This window comes from Meleagris gallopavo, chromosome 2, assembly GCF_000146605.3.
Source record: "Meleagris gallopavo isolate NT-WF06-2002-E0010 breed Aviagen turkey brand Nicholas breeding stock chromosome 2, Turkey_5.1, whole genome shotgun sequence".
NCBI lineage: Eukaryota > Metazoa > Chordata > Aves > Galliformes > Phasianidae > Meleagris > Meleagris gallopavo.
In genome coordinates this window covers 35,016,353-35,034,399 of record NC_015012.2, presented here as the reverse complement: position 1 = coordinate 35,034,399, position 18,047 = coordinate 35,016,353, and the positions used below count along the sequence as shown (strand labels likewise).

The 18,047-nt window shown below is 39.5% G+C and overlaps 1 long non-coding RNA gene across 1 annotated transcript in view; it reads right to left on the bottom strand.

Moving 5' to 3' along the window:
- Positions 1 to 17,419, bottom strand: part of LOC104909655 — a 30,515-nt gene extending 13,096 nt beyond the window's left edge. The window contains exons 1-2 of the long non-coding RNA XR_004158863.1: positions 17,335 to 17,419; positions 555 to 622 (exon numbers count right to left, since the gene is read on the bottom strand). This is a non-coding gene — a long non-coding RNA (uncharacterized LOC104909655). The remainder of the gene's footprint in view (positions 1 to 554; positions 623 to 17,334) is intronic.
- Positions 17,420 to 18,047: the final 628 nt, after the last annotated feature.

Sequence of the window (18,047 nt, the reverse complement as noted above, 5' to 3'; positions counted from 1 at the left end):
CTTCTGGAAGAACAACACAGCAAGCTGCAAAAAAATCCAGGACATTCCTGGAAGCCATTGAGGATAACTGTCTGGTGCAGGTCTTACACAGACTATCCAGAGTTGAATGTTACTGGACCTGATGCTCACCAGCGTGGAGGAGATCAATAAAGAGGTAGTAGCAACCATGTCCTGGTGAAGTTCATGATCTCAAGGAATATCAGGCTGCCCAAAGAAGCTGTGGGTGCCCTGACTCTGGAAGTGCTCAAAGCCAGGTTGGAAGAGGCTCTGAGCAGCCTGAGCTAGTGGGTATCAACCCTCCCCACAACAAAGGTGTTGGAACTGTATGAGCTTTAATGCCCCTTCCAACCTAAACCATTCTATGGTATTCACACAAGAATCTCAGTAGATGACCCATTCATTTAGTGCACAGATAGAAAAAACAGCTGAAATGCCTGAAACTGTGGCAAGTGTCTGAGTACTGTATCAGAACTTAATTGTGCTTTCCACATATCCAGAAAGTAATGCGAAGTTACAACCTTACATTGGACCTCATATCCAAATAGCATTATTACCTTAGCTTGAGCCAGAATTCTGACACTGTGAAATGCCCAAAACTCAGCCAATATGGAGATTGTCTGACCTGCAGAGAATAGAAAAAATGATGTTCAGTAATTTCCATGCAGCTGCACAAGCAGGAATCTCAGAACACTTGGTTTAGCTGCTCATACAAAAAGCTGCTCAGTTCCCCTTTTCAAGGCATTTAGAAGAATACGAAAGAAATAAAGATCTGAAAATAGAGTTAGTGTACAGGCCTGGTGCCTTGTTATACTTCCTTTTGCCCATGATAACATTTTATTAGCTGCAGTGATAAAAGCAACTTAGAGGATTGGCAATGGTTGTAAATGGTCTTTTCCTCTCCCCCAGTACTGCTTTGGGGACCCACTCTGTTGGTGCTTCAGCACATAGCATTGATGTGCAATGATGGAGGGCAGTGGGAAATGGGAAAAGGAAGTGTTTCTGTGAAGTGCTGAAAGAGGCAGGAATTGCTGCAAGTGCTTTGAATGTACAGGAACGAAAAAAAGGGAAATCAACTCTCAACTTGAACTTCTGTGCATGTTTCACGGTGGTAACCGGCAATAACTCCTACAATCAGTGGTGATCATAATTCACCTACAGGACCTAAGATCTCCTGCCACACAAGAAGTTCCTTAAAACTTCTTGGGGAGAAGGGATAAAAGTCTCATTCTGTGTATCCTTAAAACCAGAATGGACCAATATGTGTGGTCCTGTTCCACTTCCACCCAGGGGCAAAGCAGAATCGATGTAATCTCAGGGGACATATTTAATTCTACATCTAGAATAACAATGAGACATAAGCATAAATTCACATTCTTTCCACATTTAGGAGCTGTGTACCCCCAAACTACATGTTGCACCTGTAGTTCAACAGATTTCAAAGCATCCTGCTCCTGAAACAAGTGCTGTCAGTGGTTGAAGATGTTGTTAGAGAATGCTAGCAGCAGCAAGAGATAAAATCAAAATATGGCAAGTAACCACAGCAAAACAAAACATTGAAGACAAAATCTGCAGTGATTAAGTGATAAATAATTTACACTTTTAGCCAGAATAAAGTCTTTCTCATCTTATTTCAGCACGTTGCATTTCTGGAAGAAAAATGGTAATTAGCAGCTTTCTGTCAATCATGAGATTGCCCTTCCCAATGAAGTACAGTCAACAGGTGTTTTGTATGAGAAGCAAGCAGGGAGGAAGGAGAGATGTGAAATTTTCTTCCACTCACTGATTTTTATTCCATGTAAAATGAGGCTTCATAGTACAGATGTCCATTCAACCAGACTCATTGACTTCTCAAGTCTATCACAGACATACTGTGCAGATGTATGTGCTATCAAGTCACAATTTTGGTTTCTGACTATGGATGTGCGGATACCTGTTTTATACTGTTTTATGTAAGTCTCAAAATGTCAAGAATTTCTTTCAGAGAAACATAACTATTTTTCTACTGAAAAGCTGCTTTAAAAATCTCATTTTAGGTTGAACCAAATCAACGTTTTTATTTATTTGTTTCAGAGATTTAAGTACTCCAGTTAAAACACAGAGGAGGATGTTAATACAGTTCTTAATGCAAATGCCAGAAAATTTAATTTTTAAGCTGTCAAAACAAAAATCAAACATTTTGATTTCCTCAGAAAGAAGTAGTATGTGTTTCTTTTGACATATCAAAATCTATGTAAAGGAAGCAGGAAAAATTTAGTTGTAAAATGAGTACAATTGACAGGAAAAAATATCACATTACCATTAAAAAAATATTTGATGACATTTGATTCTGTAGCACCTGTGAAGACCTAAAATAATAGAAATCCTGTTCTTTTAAACTGCTTCTATTTTCCTCAAAATCTACAAATTCTACTGCCAAAGATTAATATTAGACTGACATTGTCTGTCTCTCAAACCTGAGGACAACATACTTCAAACAAGAGGACAAACCCCTGTCCCAGCTCTCTGCCCTCTCAGTTTTTCATTTCAGAAACGTGTAACACAGTAAGGCTGGTGATGTTTAAGCTGTAAGAATAGGAGAGCTGCAGAGGAGCATCAATTATGCCCAACACAATCTAATTGTCATTGTAAACTACACCTTATGTCAAGAATACATATATGTATAATATGGTCCACCTTGAACATCATGTCCAGGGTTCAGAACCTCATAGATGGCAGCCCTGCTTAGTCTTGCCCTTGCACATTTAAGGTCACCTCTTGCATTACCAAACTCATTTTAAGGGGCTGAATTTAGCACAGCAGATGGCAAAGCACTCTGCTGCATAACATGCTTCAGTCCTGAGCTGGAGGCCACAGGGACCCTCCAGAGGCCATTTTCTCTGACTTTTGGGCTGCATGAGGGGGTCAAAAGCAGTCACATCTATCTCCACAGGCAGCAGAGAATTCCCTGGATGAGGTCATTGCCTTGCTGCAGAAACCTACCTGCCTGCACTGAGGAAAGGTTTTGCTCTCTTCCTCCTTCCTACTGACAGGCATTTTGGCTGACTGCTGCTCTCGCGTCAACAAACCTCAGAGGGATTGCAGGCTTTGGTCTGGAGGATTACCGAGGTGAAACCTCCTACCAGATGAGGATTACAGTGGTGCATTTGCCACTGTTTTCCTCCTGTTTAAAAACATGCTGTCTGCCAAATCGAGCTGGAGAAGGAAGTATCTCCCATGGGCTACCAGCTCCCAACACCATTAGCTTAAGAGCTGCTCTCTGCTCCTTTTGTGCCAGAGAAACAACAAAATTTTCCCAAATAGTTAAAGCAGCTCTGTGTGCAAACATCTTCTGTTTGGGTAATTACCTTCTAGCTCCCTTAATTCCCATGCACTTGCAACAGAAGATATTTTTTTCCTCTCTGCAAGTTTTCTTGCTTCATTATGCCCCAGAGATGGCTATATGTCATTGGTGGCTGAGCGATTCCATTATGCACAATCAGCAAAGAGCTTAGGGTCCTTTCAAGATGAAAAAATGCTGTCTAAATGTAAGTTATATATTTCAGTAATATACATTAAAGTGTAAATTCTGTTTAGCAAGGAACACTTAAGGTCTCCAGCAAGCTACTGGAGTTAATAAATTGACAGCAGAGGCAATCTCATACCGCGCTGATTTCAGAGCCTCCAACTTCTTGTAGGAAACTACACTTTGTTAGACAAAGAGCCTTGCTTGCTACAGTGCCTCACCATTATTGTAATGCTATTGACATCTTGCCTCTCCTGTTGCACTCAAACCCTATTATCAGCAGTGCAGTTTTAACATCCTCCAACTGCACCAGAGAAAATTAGCCCTTGTTTGCAAACGGATCATTCCTTCAGAGGCAGACACCACCACCACAATGGTCTGTGGGAAAGAGGTTTGCCAGCAGAAGTGGTCATAATTCATTTAACTGCTTGTAATGATCTGAGCAGCAGGCTTTTGTTTCTTTGCTTCATAGGCTCTTTCTCAGTGTTTGGAAGCAAAAAAAGCCCTCCTGACCTGAAAAAAAAATGCTCGAGGGATTTCTGTTAATAATCCAGTGGTGAAGCAGCTGCTCTGGAGAATCCCCAGGCTGGCTCATTTCCCTTCTCCCTTTATTTCTATTTTGTCAGAGTCTTACCCTACCTTTTCATTCAGAGACTGGGGATACTTCCAAAGCCTGTTTTTAAGCATGGTCTATACCAGTGGGACGAATGCTGGTTGCTGCCTGTCCCTGGACAGTAAATCTCAGAACTGAAGGAAACAAACAAAAACTGCTTCATCCCCCTAAGCTAGACAGCTGCTTGGTCAGCACATGTGGAGGTGGATTCCTGGCTAAGCAGCAAACTTAATATCTCGCTTGACAAGTATAATAGAGAAGAAGGAATCCTAGAAAAGAAAAAAAAATGGTTACTAGTGGTGGCAGCAAGGGTCATCCATTCTAATCCTGTGCAGTGTGATCTGGATGTGATCATTAAAGCCTAGTTTAACAGACAGACAAAGCAACAGGGCAAGTGGAGAGTTTATTTAAGGCAAAGAGTCATTTGCAGGAGATCTAGAAGTGCAGCTGTGCTCTATACCTAGGAATAACAGATTAGAACAAGCCTTTTTATTAATATTATTATTACTGAACATAAAAGTAAGTTATTTAATCCTCACTGTGAATCACACCTCACGTCAGGCTACATTTGTCATGAAATATTTTAAGCCTTTCTAGAAAGGCTTCCACAGCATAGGGAGAAGAGCTCATTTCATTTCCTTCATATGTATTTTAACATGTATTTCAACACAGCAGTAAATCTGTTGCTGCCTGCTATAAGTAAAAACAGACCTCACAACTGCACATCAGTTTATTCATAAGTTAGTGGTGAACTGTATCTCTATGAGGTGCAGAAGCCAATCCTTTGCCAGCCAGCACTAAGGGGACTGTAAGGTACAACTGAGCAACTCCACTTCCTCAAACTGGGATGAGAGAAGCCTCCAGCCACAGTACTGCTCTGGGCAGCGGATAGTGTTTTGCTGCAAATCAACACAAACTGCAAGTTGAAGGGAACCTTTCTGGCAAGAAAAGCAAGATGTTCCCTTAACCAAAATCTGTACTATACTTGAAACTCATCCAGTAGCACAGCAACTGCTTACTATGCTGCGCTGGATGTTGAGGAATCAACCAACGGCCCTCTGAATTTAGTCTTAGTGCCTCCATCAGATTTCGTGCCTTTGGATTAAGCTTTTTGCTTGATACTGCCTCATGTATTGGGCCCTTCAGTGAGCTTCACACCTCATTAACATCATCCTAATTTCCCTATGGGGCTGCCTCTGGAAAAATCCGTAAGTAGGTTGAAAAGAGAAGTAGGGTGTATGCCAGGAGATTCTCACCCAGCTGAGATCTACAAAACTGTAACTGTTTGCAATCTTGTGGCCAACAATTTCTCAGCTCTTATTTAGTTTTCCTCTGCAATGCTGCACTGGTATTGAAGTATCAAGCAAATTTTCCTCATGTTTTCTTTGTCTTTTCTTTATGAAATCCCCATCTGCTCTCAGGCCTTTGTTCTAAAGTTCTTTCTTCCCTCCTCAGTGATTTAATGATGTTCTTTAACTGTTCTGTAGGTCCAAGCCTAATGAGACTGTCTTTCTGTTCATTCACCAGTGTGAGCTAAAAACTCCCTTACCAGAGTGAATGGTCAGCAGCATGAAGCGCGATGGTGCAACTGTTATTTCCTCAGCTTAGGTTTCTTTATATTCATCCAGAAACCATTTTCCTCTCAGAATCTTTTATTCTCTTGCATAACTATGCATATTGTGCAAGTGTACAAAGGACATACACTCTGCTTCAGATGGAAAAAAAAAAAATCAAGGCCTCTTTTTCTCCACCAAGTGAAGGAATTAATTTTTTTTCCCCCCTCCTGCATTTCCTTCCTTTAATTTTTCCTCTGGATCTTTGCTTTCTACATTGCTAGATCAGCCTCAGTCTTCTAGGAGTACTGCAAGAGAGATGTTCGCAATCATCAGCTGACATTTATTACTACAGGCTTTTTGGCAGGCTCCTGCCTTACTGCCGAGCTTGGACTCAAAGTACATCTGACTGGAGCTGTGCGTAGCTGGCAATAACATGGACACATGTACATAAGCACGTGTGTACAGAGGCAGAAATAATAGAAAAAATATCAGTATGATCTAGTCCTCATACATTACTATCAAAAGAATAGGAAGTTAATCCTCCTCTTATATTTCCAAAGTTTGGCCCAGAACTAAAGACACTAGTTATGTCTATGAATAAAAACCAAGAACTCTGCTTTTTGTCCTGAGGCCAAATAGCATAGAGCAGCTGTGTGCATGTGTCCACACTTCATGGCACTTGACCTTGGGACACTTATACCCAGTGCTGCGTGGCGCTAATACAATTACTATTCTGTTTCCTTTTATTTTAGTTCAAAGCATTTCAAATGCAGAAAAATCTGTGTTACAACTTACCAGAAAACAGTTCAAGAAAATTTCTTGTATCAGAAAACCGGGGGATACATTTTACATGCCAGGTGGTGGCACAAAGGAATATGCAGAAGTTCGAAGGCAGTGAGCCTTCTGGAGAACCGTGGAAAGGTGGAAGGATCCAAATATGTCAGTGTTGTGCCCATATTACTGAAACACCATTTGTCAGTGTCCATCTCCAAAAATCCTAACTGGGTGTTATCTTAGAGACTGCAAGTTGGCACCAGCCAAAACTGCCAGGGCAGTGAAACAGTCTGGACAATCCTCAAGTTTAGCACTTAAGCACTTCTCGCTATACAAAGAGTGCCATGGAATACTTTTAAATACATATGTTAAGAATTTCCAGCATGTTTCCTTCACTCTTAGACACAAACATCCTAAGCTGGCTGTCAAAGTCACAGTCTCATCACTCTTGGAGCACGTTTTACTATCCAGTAGCTAATAGTGGTCAGAAGATAGTATTCTTCTGCCTTTTGGTTTGCCCCCACGTGAAACCATCAATACAGCCCTCCAGGCAAGTGGATCCTGGGACCACAACAGGCCAGACAACTCTTTTCAAGTGTCTATTCAGAAGAAAAAGTACTCAAACAAAATTCTTGTCCTACCACACTACACCTGTGTTTGGTGATCATGTTGCCCTTCTCTGCTCTATGTCCCCCCTTTCCTTATAGGATTTGTATTATGCTCCTCGTTTCCCTTTCTTCCTGATGTAGCTCTTCATTCTTTGGCAAATACAGCCTAATTTCAGCTGATCCTTCAGATGCAGACTATTGAAGACAGTTTTCAGGTAAGCAGTGGAAAAAAAAACTTGCGCAGCATTAATTTCTAATCAAATGCAGAAGTAAACATCTAGAGTGGAGTTCATTCAACGTACTTGAAGCAAAGTTCCATGAATAAGAGTAGAATAAAGTTGTGCAAAAAAGCAATAAAGCTGGTGGAATAATACAGAGATAAAAATCTATAATCAGAGAAGAAATTCAAAGACCTGTTTTAGAGACTACAACAATAAAAAATAATTTCAAAGGATGGAACGTGAAACAAGATGTTATTTGTGGATGATGTAATTTTTACCCAATTCAAGAAGATCAGTGTTCTGTTTAGAGGTACATAAATGTGTAAGACAATAATACATACCTCAAACAAATAAATTTGGGTATAAGCTCAGAGAATCAGTTATTTAGTTCTCTGATATTAAATTCAGGTAAAATTCCAGTCATTCATGGGTACCCAGAACGTTCTTCCTGCAAATTTGCACTAAAGTTAAATGAAGTACTTTCAGGAGAATTTAATCTTTTATTTTCAGAAAACATTACCTCCTCAAACAGGAGAGAGGTAAATTCTTCAGCTAACTGAAATTCACATCACTTCATTACAATTAGTGGTGATATTCTGATCTACACCACCTGGAAGCCTGGCATAAATTATTCTCCTTAGATTATTAGTCTGTTTTTCTTAAATAAATTAAATACATATACTAAAAAAAACCAACAACCAAACACAACAACAAAACACCACCAACAAAATCAGCTGTCAGCATCCTGGCATTGCAGCTGACACCAGTGATTTATTTTGTTCACTAAGATTGATTACTGTCCCTGATGTATACGCATCCAAGGGCAGAGACCGTCTCTTTTTGCATAGTAGAAAGCCATCCACTGCAACAAATTCCCAAACTGCTCTCATTGCAGAGTTATCCCATGCAGGTTTGCATATGGAAAAGCAGCCAGAAAGGATGGAGAGAAGAACTCACAGCAAATCTAGGCAGCAGAGGCCTGAAAAGACCAACCAGCAGAAATTGTACTAACACACACTCTGTCTTTATTTAACCCTTGTGCTAAAATAAACAAAGTATCTGTTTTCTTTTTGCTTGTTTCCATTGAATTCTCTAACATTTATAGTTTTAAAAATACATTTGGATCTCTTTCTGAAGAAAATACATAATTCAAGCATTAATTACCTCTTCTTTCTTCATTTCAGCTGTTAAATCTACCAGACAAATCTCTTTCTGGCCATCAAGCATATGAACTTAAGTTCACCAAGACAGCCTGAAAAGCATTATCAGTATCCACCTGACTACTAAGGAGCAGCACGAAAACTTCCTAATTAATGGAAAAAATCTCTGCCTAACACCATTACTATGAAGGGCTGCAAGTGCTGAAGGTGTTAACACACTATTCAGCTCTTCCTCTGCACCAAAAACATTAAACAGTTAATTATGGTTCAAAGATTCTGTGATAGGACACAGGCCTGTTTTTACCATAGCAACCATGTTATAGAAACCCTTTCTGACATTATCAAGCATAAATGAAATGCAAACAGAACAGAAACATTAGAACATTTTGAATTTGAAAGTTATTCTTTTCCCTCTTGATTTGGAAAGTCTCCTTTTTCTTTCATTTTGCATCCAGTAAAATCATTCAGAAGGAATAATACTTAAGATGACTGTCTTGGTAGCCTGGTACCAGAAGTTTTTCTTGTTAAACATAAGTTATTTTTATTTATGAGAACACAGTCTCTTCCCCATAAACAGAAGTGGCCCAAAGTCCATTTAACACCCACTTTAACAACCTCTTTGTTAAAATCCTTTAATGTATTTGTATGTCACATGCAATGAGCCTACTAGCAAATATTTATTGCTGAACCAAAATCCAATAATTAAATTCCATGCAGTAATTCCTGTTCACAAAACAAACTCAACAAAATAGAAGTACAGCAAAGCATGATGAACCCCATCTCACATGACCACCTCTGACCTGAAAAGGCACTGGGAACTCTTCAAACTAAATGAAGTCAATCTACACAGTGTCTGTGGCTGCAGTTTCATAGCCCTGTATGGGATCTGTTGAGTCACAGCCTGAACCACTGATTGAGCACCTGGGGAAAGGATCAGTTCAGCCATGGGAGCACAGGTGAAGGCAATTCAGCTGTGTGACCAGAAGGGGTGGAGCCTAGCTGCACCTCTCTTAGACCTCATTTAAAGGCTGACTGCCACTGGGGAAGGATCTCTAGTTAGGAGATCTCTCCCCTGTGGAGTTTTTCCTCCATGAGCCTAGATCCTTGGAGACAAGTGAGCATTCTGTTACTGTTTGTTCCTTTACCATTCTACTCCTGCATTGCCCTTCTACAATGCTAATCTTCCCGACTGTAACAAGCCCAAACTTAGAAGCTGAAAGCCACCTTATGAATCTGGAGTCTGACTTAAACAAGCTTTAAAATTTTATCCAGTTTTAGGGCAGGTGGTTGAATTACATATATTTTGGAAAGCTTTTCATGTAAAGAATTTATGCAATACTACTTAGATCAAGAACCGTGTAAGTTTTTTGTGGATAATGGAACTCAGCAAAAAAAAAGAAATAAAAATCCTACAAAGCTCTATCTTTTGTTTGAATTTGATTTGTTTTGGCTGTAGGTGTTTGTATGCATCCCTATGTTAGATTAAAATAATCCTCTACTGCACAGATCACCCCCTAAACTTATCTTGACCTCCTTAATATCACAAAAGTTAGTAATACCAAGTTCTTACTTCTGTTTAGGATTATGCTAGCTACAGTAGATATATTTGCTCTGTTACCAACCAGAAAACTGTTGGCTATTATGACTCATTTTTCTGAAGTCAGTTATCAACACTCCACTTTTTTTTTTTCTCCCCAATGGATAAATCTATATTTTGCTATTGTTATTAAAATTCCTATATCTCACACAACCCATAAGCAGGTCAAAGTATACAAGGTAAAAAGCAACTTTTTTATTGCTTTCATTTTGGGATTTTTGTACTCTCTTGGTTTTCCTAGAAGAAATTGCTAACAAGGGTAATGCAAAGTCCTCTTTAAACTGCTGGAAGAATTATGCTCAAGATCTTTTCCCCATTCTTTCAAAAGAATATAGGCTGGGTTGATATTAATACAGATTGCTAACAGAACTCTTCACAAAATGCAGAATGTTCTTAGTTCTTAATGAATTGCAAAACTTATCAGTCATTAGCATAAACTAAGCCTGGGAGCTTCTGGGTCAGTAGATGACAATATCCATCAATTTAAAAATAAGTATACAAGTAGCCATGTAAATCAAAGAAATATCTCACCAAGAGATGTTCATCATACTTAACTATCCAACTGTAGCTTGAGATATTTAATGCATATGAAGAGGAGACCAGGAAAAATATTAGGAATAGGAAAACAGATCAAATAGGCAGTTTCATCTGTTGCTACTAAACAAAGCGTAATACATCTACACCATCTTCTTACATGTTGTGTGAAGCCACATTCTTAGAGATAAGAGGCAGGGAAAAGAATGCTGCTCTCTTATGCTGATAGTCCAAGAAAAATTGTCTTACAAAAAAAAAAGTACGAGTGGCAAAGAAAATCATCCTGCGTGGACCTTTAAATTCACTTCATTCTTTCAGAATCTTTACAAGGAAGACAGGAATATTATGGGAGTGTAAGTAAACCAAACATTCCAGGAACAAAAAATACCACCTCAGCCAGTAGTACAAGAAGTAAAGAGAAAATGAGCAAATTAGCTTTAAGACTAATGCTGTTTTCCCTAAGCAGGGCACTTGCTGATATAAAATGATTTTCTACCATATATACAAGACCTTTTTCAATTTCAGAAAGATTGAATAGGAAGCTACTTTTTTGTACAGAACTGAGAAGATGTATTCTGAGAGAAGATACTGAATATATATGAGCAACTGCTGTAGAAACGCCTGACAGATTGACTCGGGACTGATTCACCACTTATGCTTTCTGTGGCCATCACCCTAAGTAGATGCATTGTTTATTCCTGAATCAATTGCATTTCAGCTCCATTTCATTCTAATCAGATAGTCAATAGCCCTTGGATAGCATTTGTCAGCTGAGAAACCACCAGCTCTTGATTTTTTTGTTCCTTCTTAATTGCTGTTTGGAAACTAGTGTTTTCAGGTTTTGTTAGTAAGACTTCTTAGGCTGCCTTTTTTTTTTTTTAAATACAACATGACATTGTCACATCAATTGCAGCAGAAAAAGCTGATAAAACAATCTTTTTCAAATATTTCTAGAATTTGTGCAAATCGGGAAATTTGCTGGTCTGACATCATTTAATGCTTACTGTAACAAGAGCTGATCAGGACAAAGTGCCAAAGGAATCTAGGCCCTGCAAGCTATCTTCCAAGGTGACAGACAGCCATGTGAGAAGTATGGCTGTAAATTTATTTTGAGTGCTGTTGCTGGGCATGTTTGCTGACAAGCGGCAAAAGTTGAAACTAGGGGTGTTGAAAGAATGAACCAGTAAACAACAGTCTATAGGAACGCTGAAGTGATTAATCTCCAGATTTTTAATGGTCAACTTTTGCTTTTTTTAATTCACAGAGAGATACTTCTTAAAGAATTAGGGACTAGCATTATCGCTTTTGCTTGTATGGGTGGCACTTACTCAAATGAGTGACCAAAATGACGTTTCAGAGTCAGCTTTTCTTATGCTTCCACAGCAGAAGCCTTAGAGAGCTGGTATCACTGAACAGATGGAGGTTGAATTCATGCAGTGAAATTCCTGCAGAGCACACAGCTTGTTCCTTGCTTTTGAGAAAAATGGGTAAGGCATAAAGGCAAAACACAGCTGCCTTCTTCCTCAGTTTCTCAGGCAAACAGAAATTGGCCAATACTATGCAACAAAGCCAAATGACATTTTCTGATTCATATTCAGAACTCCTCACTGCACAGCAGTTCTCCACTCTGAGTTAGCAGACTGGGCTTCTCATGTCAGTGAAGCAAACTGGATTTCAGATGAGTTTTGCCTCACCAAACCAAGGGACAGGAAAAGCCCACGAGGATAGTTATTTTAAACACAGAATTTCAACATTATTTCATGTTCAGTTAACTGAGTGGGCAACTACAGAAAAGTTACAGCAACAAAAGAGACCTCTAATGAAAGAAACTTCGTCATATGGGCCACAGAAGGGGATGTAATCCCAGTGAGATCCAGAAATTAAGGTTAGGACTGAGTGAAAAAGTGAGCTTAGGGGTGCCATTGGAGAATCTTTGTGGTGGGACATCTTAGTCTCAAGCCCAAGCAAGAAATTAGTCACAGCTGAGTGAAAGAGAGTGGGTGCTAGCTGAAATTTGGCAACCAAAGGTGAATTTGAGCAACAATAGTATCAGTACAGAGAGATCATTCTGGGCCAGATAAGGGCATCTTATAGCAAGCCTGAATTAAATTAGGGTTAATGAGCAGAAGACCAAACCTAGCAAAGTGTTACCTCCTCCAGAAGGTGATGGGCAGTTTTGGCTTTAGGCCAACCCTTTTCAGATAAGCTACCCATGGACTGTGCTCTCCATCCCTGCTAATCACTTCCCTCACCAGAATAGTTAGGCGAAAAACCTGAAGCATTTGTTTCCTTTCATCATAATATTAGAGTTAAGTGTGTTACACTGCCTCTGAAAGGTGTACATGTTCCCCCTTCGAATATTAGAAGGCCTAAATGCTTCATTTTGTTACCTAGGTGAGAAGATACTACTTAAATATTTTCAAAACCTTGAAAGCAGAAGTGAGTCCATTACTTCAGAACTGCAATATTTTCTTTTTTTCTAGTTACAACCCATATAAGCAATAAGCTGTCACAGATCCAAGCCCGTAAGCCCAATTATCCAGATACACAAAGCTATGCAGGTTCAGGCTCAGAATTAAGGGACGACTGCTTCTAAGGTCTTCGTTATAATCTTGAGAACAAGGGTACCCACTGTCAATTCACATGTAAACTGAATTTCAGTTCTGTGAACAATAGCTTGCCCTAAAGTTCAGCACTTATATTTGGAATATAAAATCAATAGAGGCAAAGCCCAGTCATCAAATTGATACCTTGCCTCAGCTCATGTTGGAACTCAAAACTAAGCTAATTTCCAGTAGCTACTCATTTAATACGTTTCAAAACATGCTTGTAAAAAATAACAAAATCATCTGATCATACTGCATCTCAGAACAGAACTATATTGGAAAATGTCACTTGAAGAAAAAAAAAAACAAAAACAGACCAGGGACTCTGCAAACAGCCACAGGCTCCTTATCGCACCCCACACATCTCAGTCATCCTCACAGGGTGCCCTTTCCCCACACCCTGCCCATCACTGTCGACAGTCATTCCCCTCAGCAGCCAGGCAGCGTAGGCTGGGGTACATGGACTCACAGTGCAGTAGTGACAAAAGAGCTGCACACAGGTTACTCCACACATTGGCATCAGTTATCACTCCACAGTGCAGAGAGCTTTTTCCTCCACTCTTCATCTCTGTTTGACGTCACTTTCTCAGATCTCAATAGATGAATAACACAAACACTATTTCATTACCCCCTCCTCAGACACCGGTCCTGGTACAAAGTATAGTGACATGCTTATTTTGAAGTATTACAAACATCAACTATGAAGTTTATTGAGGTAATGATGATCATGAGACACCCCTTTTCATGCAGGATAGTAAAGCCTAACATCTGATACTGCAAGAGGATTGAGAAAGAAGAACCAACAGATTTTGCTACCTTAACCCTTTCCTGAGGCTACTGACAAGCTATTATCTTTATTTTTTATTGCAGAAATCTGCCTTTTCAAGCTAATTTTTTTTTCTTCCTCTGTGCATTATATAGCTTAAATATGTGAACCAATATAAATACTTACATGTTCCTTTATTTTGCCAGCCTAAATAGCATGAAATATTTTACATTAGAACAGTAGATGTATACTGGTACCTATTCCCCAAACACACTTAATCTATTTTAATTTTAAACTAAGGTATATTCTTCTTGAAAGTAAAATTCTGGAGCTGGTTGAAAAAAATTACTTTGGATATTATAAAAAGCATCATTACATTAGGTTCTGCAGCTTAATCTTCATTCTATCTAAAACCCACCTGCCCACAAAGACTATATAGGAGTCTTCAAGTTGTTATTTTACTTTCTGGCAGATTCCACTAAATGGAGAACCTCCTCCAGGCACATATTTAGAAATCAACTAAACACTTCAATTTGAATTTTCATTTTTCGGTTGGGTGAATAATACCCTAAAATGAACTTACAGATTACTAAGAAGCAGTGCAGCTGTCTGCAAAATTTCACATCAGAGGAAAATGTTTTTCAAAATTTTGGACAAGAGAGGATGGGAGCCAGCACTCGTCCTGGTGCACTGGATGACCAATAGAAACAAGAAGAAAGAATTTTCTAATAGTCCAGATGAGCTGAATGCATGTTAAAAGGGCATTAACATCTGCCACGCATTCACATGAAGCTACTAAGTGGCTTACTCTTTCCTAGAAAAATTGTTTATTCCACTACAAAGCATCTTGAAGCAGGGACAAGATTTGCCTGAGACATGGAAACAAATTCACTGGAGCTATAGCACCCTGTTATCCTTTGAGCTGAGCTCGCTCTGTCAGCATCACTGGTGTCTAATCTCCAGGGCTATGTTGCTGTGGCCCACTGAATCCACTCATCCCCTTCCACTATCACTTTTCTCTGACAAGTACAAAATGGAAATATAGAGTTTTTGTTATCTCCATGGCTAAAACCTACCCAGCAAGGTGTTACATGGTCTTTATAAACAGTAAACCAGAACCAGATATTTTTATATCCAGGTTTAAATCAGAAATGGACAAGAATCAAAGTGTTATAATTTGATTCTATGAAGTAGCCCAAAGCGGTAGTAGATTCTTTTTTTTTTTTTTCGAGATAAGTAGAATGGCCAGAAAAGTTGCAGCAGTTTGTTCTTCTAGCAGATTCTGGGTACTACTTGAAGTTTCATGCATCAGAAATACTCAACCTTGGATTTTCTTCTTGACATTTCAGACTGGATGAAAAGAAGAAGAAACTTCCTTCAAAACCAAAGGAAACTTAAATTGAGTTTTAGAATGTTAGAAGCATTTCAGATTTGCTCAGAGAAAGGGCCAAAATGCTATTTATTTTTTCTGAAGCACTATACATCTCCCTGTGGCAATTCATCTTAAAAGACATGAATATTTCAAGTTAGCAAGAGAGTTGATGAATATGCAAAAGGCCAAACCAGCATTGTCATTTGTCTGGCTATAAACAGATACTGACAAGAGAAACTTTCTGACTCGTGCAGCCCTGCAAGGCATAGGTACTGCTACTACGCATCTCTGTGTCCCTCCCAGTGTGAGAGTTCTGCCCTACGTACAGTACAACAGAGATAAGCTTCCATTAAATGGTAGCTCAACACAGCCCCTTTTAAGACTTTCATTGGGTAAGTCAACTATATCTTCTTTCACATCTGTTTCCCTATGCCTTCTACTCTGTCACACCTCATTCAGTTCTGCAGAATGGGCTTAAAATACTGCAAATCAATTTTGGTATACGTTCACCATATTTAACAGCCTGCACCATCAACACTGCAACATGACCATATTTCAGTGCAATCCACAGGTATAAATCAGACCATGCTAGCCTCATGTGAACTAAGTTTACACATTCAGTCCAAGTCTCATAGTTTCTTTGTCTGGTGCCATTTCTCTCTGCCCAGCACATCCCTTTCCATAGAAAGGGCTCACGGACCAAATTAAGCCCTCAGCAAATTGCACTGAATCAGACTAAGGGAGAGTAACTGTTCTATTGTGCACAGAATGCACAATAGCTGCAGGAGATCTGTTCTGAGGGATCCTTGGCAAACCAGCACAGTTTCAGACACACAGATGTTTTCTGATTCAAGTCATCCCGTTTTTCTTTCTAGCCACGTGGTTATGGACAAGATCATTTGTCTGCTTCCATGACTTTCACCAGGTAGCACAAGGCAAGGAAAGTAACGGCCAAAGTATGTAAGTCTTATCCTCTTACAAGATGATAAAAATAACTGAGAAGTTGTTACTGCATGAGTCAATCCAGCATAATGCATCACAGACAGCAGGTGTCTGAAATATGTGGCACAGTATCTAAAATGCATGACAATTTAAAATATAAAAGGATATTACAAAATTGTACCATTTAGATGACAGATAAAATATATGATTTGACACACTGTATATTTTCATCTTTCCTCTCTAGGAAAATTGTAATCTGAATGCATTACTTGTAAGAGGGAACTGAACTACTCTGCTGTAGAGCTGTACAGTCTAGAGAAAGAAAGGGGAATGGGGGGGAAAAAGTGAAGAAAGGAAGTCAATATTTTGAGCTCACAAGTAAGAAAATTTCCTTAAAGCAAAATGAATTATTTCCTTCCCCTGACCCCCTCCCCCCCACTGCTACTGATGAGATTTGCATCTGGCACACATATCCTCTTAACGGCATATCAGACCCTCTGTACACTCCTGGTGCAGTATAAGAGGGCTCTTAAGCTCAGCAGTAAGTGCAGACTACTGCTTTCTCAGTCACATGGGCGTATGGAAATCAGAGAAGTCTCAGCTCTGGGGGGGGATGAGGGAGCAGAAGCAATGGAAGCTGGCTGGACTCTAAGCCCTATTTCTTTCTTGTTCCCTTACCTCGTACTATCTGACTAATACATTACACAAACTACTTGTGTTTTATTATTCAGACCTACATTTGAATATAGTTGTGTAGCCACATCAGGAGAACAAGCTAGAGAATGTGAAAAGGACTGCAAATTAAAAATCTTGTGTTTGACAAAAAAGCTATTTAAGTGCATTCTCCAGTAAAAAACAACCCCAACCTAGTTAAGCTTCAGAGGTCCTTCAACAGAGTGAGTCTCCAATGACATGGCCATATATCCCTACACAAAATCACTAATAGAGAGCTTGTTCCACACCAGTATACAATTAACAAAAGTACAGTTAGAAGAGTGGCATGATTAGAATGGTGTTCTACAGGTTTATAGTTAGAAAGATTATTGTGATAGAAAGAGACAATCAAAAAAACTAAATGCTCACCCACGTCCTAGGCTCACAGTAGAAAACTCCAAAAGGACGAATCTCTAAAAAGAGATCCTTCCCTAGTGGCAGTCACCCCTTGAATGGGGTCTAGGAGAAGTGCAGCCAGGCTCCACCCCCTTCCGGTCACACAGCTGAATTGCCTTCACCTGTGCTCCCAGGGCTGACTCAGTCCTAGCCTCAGGTGCTCAATCAGTGGTTCAGGCTGTGACTCAATAGTTCCCATAAAACTAGTAACCCAAGCTTTAAGAAGATTGTGAACATAGTCAAAGAATGAGAAGCTGGAAACACAGACAGTGAGGGACTGCAGTGTATATTCTTCTCAAACATTTTTAGCTCCGCTTCCATCCCATGCTGCAGTGACAAGCCTCCAAAAATAGTGGCAGAGTCCTGTGACACATTTAAGTCACCTGAAGTCTCAGAGGGGTATTGGACATGACAGCACAGTACCTCTAGGAAGCCAAAGCCCTCTCTTCAGTTTTTCATTCTCTCAGAGTGTGATTGCAAAAATAATATAAACGCAATAACATTTCCAAAAGCCTTTTGAAGAAAAAAATATAAGATTTACCTGAAAACTCGCAGACCATCTTGACGCACAACACAGAATTCCCTCAACTCAAAAACAATAACAATTAAAAAATTACAGGATAAAAAAATGACTCCAGAGAACTACTTATTTTCTCTAGTTACTGCTGCCTACATTGGTACCTTCT